The sequence below is a fragment of the Diabrotica virgifera genome, chromosome 1 (genome assembly GCF_917563875.1).
Source record: "Diabrotica virgifera virgifera chromosome 1, PGI_DIABVI_V3a".
Lineage (NCBI taxonomy): Eukaryota > Metazoa > Arthropoda > Insecta > Coleoptera > Chrysomelidae > Diabrotica > Diabrotica virgifera.
Window position 1 is genome coordinate 278,732,213 of NC_065443.1, and position 7,932 is coordinate 278,740,144.

Genomic DNA, 7,932 nt, shown 5'->3' on the forward strand with positions numbered 1-7,932 from the left:
GAGCTATCGTTGTCTTCATTTACAAAAGTGCCTAAATATGTGTATTTGCTAACTCGATCGATACTTTCATTGTGTAAATATAGATTTTGGACGTTTCGTGTTGATTTCGATATTACCATAAATTTAGTTTTCTTTATGTTCAAAGATAGTCCATATTCTTCGCTGCAGTCTGCTATCTTATTCACCAATGTCTGTAGCTCTTCAAGTGTTTCTGCGATCAGAACGGTGTCGTTGGCAAATCTCAGATTGTTTAATCTAACACCATTTATTTTAATACCTATGGATTGCTCAGAGAGTGTTCTATTCATTACGTCTTCGGAATAGAGATTAAACAGGGTTGGTGTCAGTATACACCCTTGTCTCACACCTCGCTTTATTTCAATTTCTTCGGTGGTATTATTCTCTACTCTCACTACTGCTTTCTGATTGTAGTACATATTTGCTATTAGTTGGATGTCTCGTTTATCTAAATTCTTTTCTGTCAGGAGTCTGATTAGATGATCATGCCGCACATTATCAAAGCACAATAATTATTCACAATTACGAAGACACGTGTTCACGGCTTATTTTACAAAAAAAGCGAAATGGGCCGTCAAAATAAAAATTTTTACCTAGAGATATAAACTGGCTGATTTTGGAACCTTTGTAACCAAAACGTGACAAAACTGTGTACATGTATAATAAGCCGCTGTTTTTTTCTTAGTTACTACATTCAGGTACCCAAAATTTGAATATGAACCAAGAGATTATAAAACAAAATTAAATATTGAGATTTCTAAGCTACTTGTTACAGTAATATAAAAATATACAGTGCGTCCATAAAGTAACGCATAAATTCATTATTTCGTAAACTGGCGACTTTAAGGAAAAATCCCAAAATAGGTCGACTTTTATTTTTAATTTCCGATTTTTTGGCATATATATCATACTAGTGACGTCATCCATCTGGGTGTGATGACGTAATCGATGATTTTTTTAAATGCGAATAGGGGTCATATGATAGCTGATGAAAAAACATTTTTTTAATTAAAATAATTGAGACAAAAAGAAGAATGTATGTAATTTATTTAATTCAAATTGAGTTTTAGTAACATTGATTTTCGCTTAAACGAAATGTTCAAACTGGCAAGAGGCAGGTGGGTGGCAGCTTTAACTTTGAATTTAAGCTAAAAACAATATTTATTTGTCAAATAAATTTTTTTTTCCTGTTTTCTGACAACATTAAAACGTATTTTGAATTAGATAAATTACATACATTCTTCTTTTTGTCTCAATTATTTTAATTAAAAAAATGTGTTTTTGAACACCTTGTATAAATAATTATGTTAATGTTTATACTAGGGAATAGAGAATTAAATACACTTTCAAGTGAGCTATCACATGACCCCTATTCTCATTTAAAAAAATCATCGATTACGTTATCACGCCTAGATGGATGACGTCACTAGTATGATATATATGCCAAAAAATCGGAAATTAAAAATAAAAATCGACCTGTTTCGGGATTTTTCTTTAAAGTCGCCAGTTGGCGAAATAATGAATTTATGCGTTACGTTATGGACGCACTGTATGTATAGTTACAACCACAATATAAAATTATATGCACTTCATGCTCACTTTTATAAAAATATGCAAAATTGGAAACTTTTGCATTTTTTATGCATTATATGCAAAATATGCAATTTGCATATTTGCCTAAGTCTAATAATAGTTAGATGAAGTAGTTTTCAATCCTAATAGCAATAATAATAATATTTAAAAATATTAAAATATTACTAAAAGATTTGTAAATTGAAAATTTATTGGTCCATTTTCTTGGTAACACCTCCAAGGCTTCTAAAATTTGCAAGCCAGATGGATGCTGAAGCAAAGAAGACAAGAGGGAATTCAAAAAACTTACAATTCACGACCCCGTCTGTTCAGCTGGTAAATTCCAACAGAAAATGGACCTAGTTACTCAAAGAAGTAACGACCAATATAAAAATAAAATAAAAATTCCGTTTTTATTCAGATGCAATGCGAAGGCAAAACAATCTTATTTTTCATTTAGAATACAGTCCAGCACTCTGAATCGACGATTTTCGACCCTTGTTGGAGTCTCATCGGAGAGAACGTAGGCCTGCTGCTCCATACTCTAAGTGACCAACACCGAGAGTTTATCCCCTACACCGCAACTGACGTGAATGGACTAGATGACTAGTGTCATCTGGCAATTGAAAGATGAAGTAGTTTTCAATCCTAATAGCAATATTAATATCATTTAAAAATATTAAAATATTACTAATAGATTTTTAAATTGAAAACTTATTGGTCCATTTTCTTGGTAACACCTCCAAGGCTTCTAAAATTTGCAAGCCAGATGGATGCTGAAGCGAAGAAGACAAGAGGGAATTCAAAAAACTTACAATTTACGACCCCGTCTGTTCAGCTGGTAAATTTCAACAGAAAATGGACCTAGTTACTGAAAGAAGTAACGACCAATATAAAAATAAAATAAAAACTCCAAGAGACTCCAACATGAGTCGAAAATCGTCGATTCAGAGTGCTGGACTGCGCTCCGTATTCTAAGTGAAAAATAAGATTGTTTTGCCTTCGCATTGCAACCAGTGGCGGCTCGTCAGAGGAGGCAAGGGAGGCTCAGCCTCCCCATAAATTTTTTACACACTCTATACTGTTTTGTTTATCATGAATCGCGAAAACAACAATTACTCTCACTATTATACAACGTGTAAATTCCATATTATCACTAATTATCCATACGTACGGAGCATTAGCATTAGAACGCATGATCGCGTCTCAGTTTTATTACATATTATTGTAGACAAGAATCTACAGGTCGAGCAAGTCTCGTAAATTTCACGATTGCGAGCCACGCTTCACGCAACCGTGTTTGCGTACTTGTGTTTCGAGTTGCGTCAGTTGCGTAGTCGTGCGGAGTTATATTTACCAATTCGCGCAATCGTACTTGAGACGCTGTGTCAGGTGAGGTGTTTGAAAATTTGTGTAACTTGATTGCTTGATTCTGTGGTGTGAGTGTGAAGGTGGTTAAACTTTTGTTTTATTTTGTGTTTTTTGAAGATAACACAGAAAATACAAGAGGACAGCATAATTTGCAAAACAACTGTTACAATTTGAAATCAACAATTTGTTAAGTTGTTGTCTTGCAGGTAAAAAAGTGACTTTTTAAAAAAATTATATCTTGGAAACTAAAAATTATTTTTATTTATAATTGAAACATGTAAAAGTATAGTACTCTCAAAAAAATTTTAGCCAAAAATATTGATTTTTGTAGAGTTGACTGCAATTTTTCGACAACAGCCCTTTTTTGCGGTGAGCAGCATAACAAGTCCAGTCTCATCTGAAATCAAAGTTTCTTGTAGTTTATACCTCTGGCTAGTGAATGAACAAAGGATTTTTTATTAGATGAGGTCATTTTTGTTTTATAAAAAAAACTACTTTAAAAATGAGAAAAATTGGGGTCAAAAATGTGTTTAAACTTATGTAAAATCTTCAAATTTATTTTTTTTTTAATTCCTTCGTTCATATTCTAGCCAGAGGTATAAACTACAAGAAACTTTTTGATTTCAGATGAGACTGGACTTAGTTATGCTGCCAACGCAAAAAAACTTAAACTCTACAAAAATGAATATTTTTGGCTGAAACTTTTTTTGAGACTACCTACCTTAAGTACTATACTTTTACATGTTCCAATTATAAATAAAAATAAATTTTAGTTTTTGAGATATAATTTTTTTAAAAAGTCACTTTTTTACCCACAAGACCTATGTAACCCCTTAAAAAAATGTTTGGAAGAATATGTTTGATGGCCAAGATGCATACATATATTTAGAAGGAAAGTTCCTGATTTCTGTAGTATAATACATAATACCGAAGAGGAAGTAGCCCTAAGCGCCGGACTCCACTTGCGGTTTGTAGTTGTGAAGATTGAACACATTCTTTCAAATAGAAGTCAATCCATGATTATTTAGTCACAAATGGATTGACTTGTATTTGAAACAATGTGTTCAATCTTCCTGATTACAAATCGCAAGTGGAGTGCGGCGGTAATAACACCAAAATATTCCATAGAAGGTACACAGACATTGAAAAATTCCTGGAATATCCACGAAAACATGTTCCCTGAACATCCCAGGAAAATCCTGTGTCAGCATTTTAAACATTACCTGAATGTCTTATTGGAACATTCCATGAATGTCCACGAATGTTCTCTGGACATTCAAAATATATTTTGTAGACATTCCCTGGATATACCAGAAATACAGTGATGAGCGCTCTAATAACCGGCAAAATAGCACAAAAGATGTATTAAGTAGTGAGATAAAAAGACATGAAACTAGTCGAGCTGGGAAATTTAGCCATATTAACTTATACATTTAGATTGTATTGATTTTGTACCACCTTCAGATGTATCAGACGAGTTTGGAAACTACCACTGTCACAGTGACAGTTTTAGTTGACATACTCCTCCGATATGTGTAAAGGTGGGATCAATATAACGTAAATTTAAAGGTTAATTTCGCTAAATTTCCCAGCTCGACTAGTTTCATTTCTTTTTATCTCACAACTAAATATGTTGCCCATATTTTGCCGGTTATTAGGGCACTCATCACTGTACATCCTTGCTGATGTGACAATACCTCCTATCTGTTTTTTCATGAGTTTTGTATGAGAGATGGAAAAACATGTTTTAAGGTCACCTCCTATGTTCATATGTAAGTTTTGACTTGTTTTGTAGTTCATAGATAGTTTAATTTACTACAAAACAAGTCAAAAAATATCATATGAAAACAGGAGGTGACCCTAAGACAAGTTTTTAGTGTCTCTCTTACAAAACTCATGAAAAAACAGATAGGATGTATTATTACATCACTGACGATATGTGGCCATACCAAATAATACATCCTTGATAAATATAAACATTTTTATTGAACAAAATCTTTTCATACATTTTTTTAATGCAATTTACTGATATTCCTAAATATTTCAAAAAAATGTGTCACATTTGCTTTGTAAACCTTTCTTTTGCCTTTCGTAGCCACATATTCCGTTTCCTTCCTGGTTTTTTGTAGACCACTTCTCTCAGCTGATTCTAAAAAAATAAAATAAATGGTAATTTTTCTATCCTTTACAATTAACAATCAGAAGAAATATTATTTACAGATAATGATATGCATAATAATAATAGGTTTGTTCTAGCATCAGTTTGAAACCATCAGCGAATAGTGGACCAGCGCGAGTAGAGGGGATCGCACTGGTGACTGTATTATGTTCTTTTACTGACCAACTGTTTGCTGATGGTTTTTGACTAGTTTGACTGTTTGCTAGAACAAACCTAATAATAATGAATATTTTGTATTTTGACAATGACATCTGATGTGGAAGTCAAAACATTAATAAAATTATTTTTTCAAGTTAACTTTCACATGCGCGTCTTAAAATTGTACTTTTAATACTTATATCATAAATAACTATTAAAACTATCTTAAGAGGAAACAGTATCGATCAACAGGTAGCGAAAATGTGTTCCAAGATTGCGGCTGTAATTTTGAATATTTTTTCGAGATATTTGGCACACATATTCGTAATATAATAAAAAATGGCGGTACAGAGCCCAATTTGAAAAATATATTAATATGTGGAAATTACTCTGTAATTAAATACAATATAAAAAAACGAGCTTGTCGCCATTAAGAAGAACAAAAAAATACACTTTCTTCAAATACAACTTTTTTATCCGATTTTGTGTTATTTTGGAACTACTAAAATTTTTTATTTCATTAGTAGTTCCAAAATTACACAAAATCTAGGCATCGGATAAAAAAGTTTATTTGAAGAAAGTGTATTTTTTTTGTTCTTCTTAATGGCGGTACAGGCTCGTTTTTTAAATATTGTATAATTACAGAGTAATTTCCACATATTAATATATTTTTCAAATTGGGCTCTGTACCGCAATTCTTTATTATTTTACGAATACGTGTGCCAAATGCCTCGAAAAAATATTCAAAATTACAGTGACAATCTTGGAACACGTTTTGGCTACCTGTTTATCGCTACTGTATTACCTTAAAACATTGTAATTTGCTAAACCAGTATATTTTACTCTACTACTACTCTACTAGCTACCTCATTTTCCACTGTTTCTAAAGACTTGTTTACATGGGTAGAGTTTTGAGGAGAGTAGAGTAGCAGTAGTACTCTACCAAAAATGGCTTAATACCATTCACATGAGGAGAGTACAAGTATAGTACTGATGCTAGTATAGTGAAACCGATTTTTGTATTTTTAAACACTCTTGATTATAAGTGCACCTTAAATTCTTAATTTTTTGCTTAAGCTTTTTTACTCCAAAGCCCCCTTTGCCATTCTTTCGACGATTTCATCCTCCGCAGCTTGCTGCAAACTTTTATTTCTGTAGTATACACTACCTAAATTCCATAAACACTGGTATTCGCCGTATTATAGCTCTACAAGTTTTAAAGTTTCATCTTCAGTGAACTTCATTTTCACTATTTACACAAAACACAATTCCAGCCAGAATGACAGCGCCCCCATGTACTCTCCTACCTACTCTATTCTGCCATAATTGAGCGTGTTCCATGGGTAGAGTGTGCAGCCGAGTAGACATTTTGGCAGTAGTGGTGGTCATAGAGTAGTTACTTTGCCATAGGTTGCTAGTCACTCTACTTTAACTCCAACTATACACTCTACCAGCTATTCTACTGTGCTGAGCATTTTTACAGGTAGAGTTACTCTACTCTATCAAGTACTTGCATCATTACTCTACCCGTGTAAACAAGTCTTAAATCTACTGAATGAAAATCTACTTAATCTTAATCTACTCTTAATGAAAAATGCCTAAAATCATTTACCCACCTAGTATTATTGTAGAATTTAAGACAGTCCAGTGCCTTATAAATAATTTCAATATGAATATTTTTTCCTTTAATTCTCCTTTGATACCACTCCATTTTAGATTTTCTGGAACTTATTTCATTGTGTTAATAGCCCATATTTATTGAAGGAACCCAATCTGGAGATTGTTATTATCGATTAAGTCGGCTGGTTTTCCTATAAGATTAAAATGTTAACATCTTCAAAAATCGTTACTGTTGTAATTGTAACTTACCAGATATAAAATGATTACAGCAGACAGGACAGGAAAATTTTCATTTCGCTAGTAAAACCTGTACATTGTATTGCATTTAACCATTGTTGTCTCTCAGATACCTTATTTAGTTCAGTTTAAAAGTGAACTTTATCTTGACTTTATCACAATTACTTTGCATTTCACACTTCAAAACACAACACCAATGAAGCATATTATCTTTCTAAATTAATACTTCCAGAGAAAATGTTAAATTAATCTTTGTACAACACAAAATTACAAAGAAATACAACTAAAATTATCTAAAACTCATTAAGAACAGATAGAATAAGATTTATCTTTTACACCCAGTAGCCATATTGATTTAATTTTGACAGCGTATGAATCAGTAGAAACATTTTCTGGCCGGATAGCCCTGGCAGCTAAGGCCATTCAAATGAAGAGAAGAAGTAGAAACATTTAAATTTGGTAAATATAACTCCGCACGACCACGCAACTCGAAACACAAGTACGCAAACACGGTTGCGTGAAGCGTGGCTCGCAATCGTGAAATTTACGAGACTTGCTCGACCTGTAGATTCTTGTATTATTGTAGGCAGGACCCTGGGTTATCCCGAGATGCACGAACGGAGCCGAGAAGCCCAGCATTCTCAGTTGCTAATGCTCCGTGCAGCGTAGCAGGCGTTTAAGGAGAGCCGGTCTCCTAAGTGGCATCTACGGCGCCATCACACGCTGCCCGGAGATATACCAAGGGAGGCAGTGTAGCTTCTCAGCTCCGTTGGGTGGTTGGGTGCGTCTCGGGACAA

At 33.4% G+C, this 7,932-nt stretch overlaps 1 long non-coding RNA gene across 1 annotated transcript; it reads right to left on the reverse strand.

Annotated features, from left to right (window-relative positions):
- Positions 1-4,967: 4,967 nt before the first annotated feature.
- On the reverse strand, positions 4,968-7,708 carry LOC114328006 (uncharacterized). Its single transcript, XR_007695973.1, has 3 exons — positions 7,148-7,708; positions 6,895-7,089; positions 4,968-5,110 (listed from the first exon to the last, which is right to left on the reverse strand). It is a non-coding gene; the product is annotated as an uncharacterized LOC114328006 (long non-coding RNA).
- Positions 7,709-7,932: the final 224 nt, after the last annotated feature.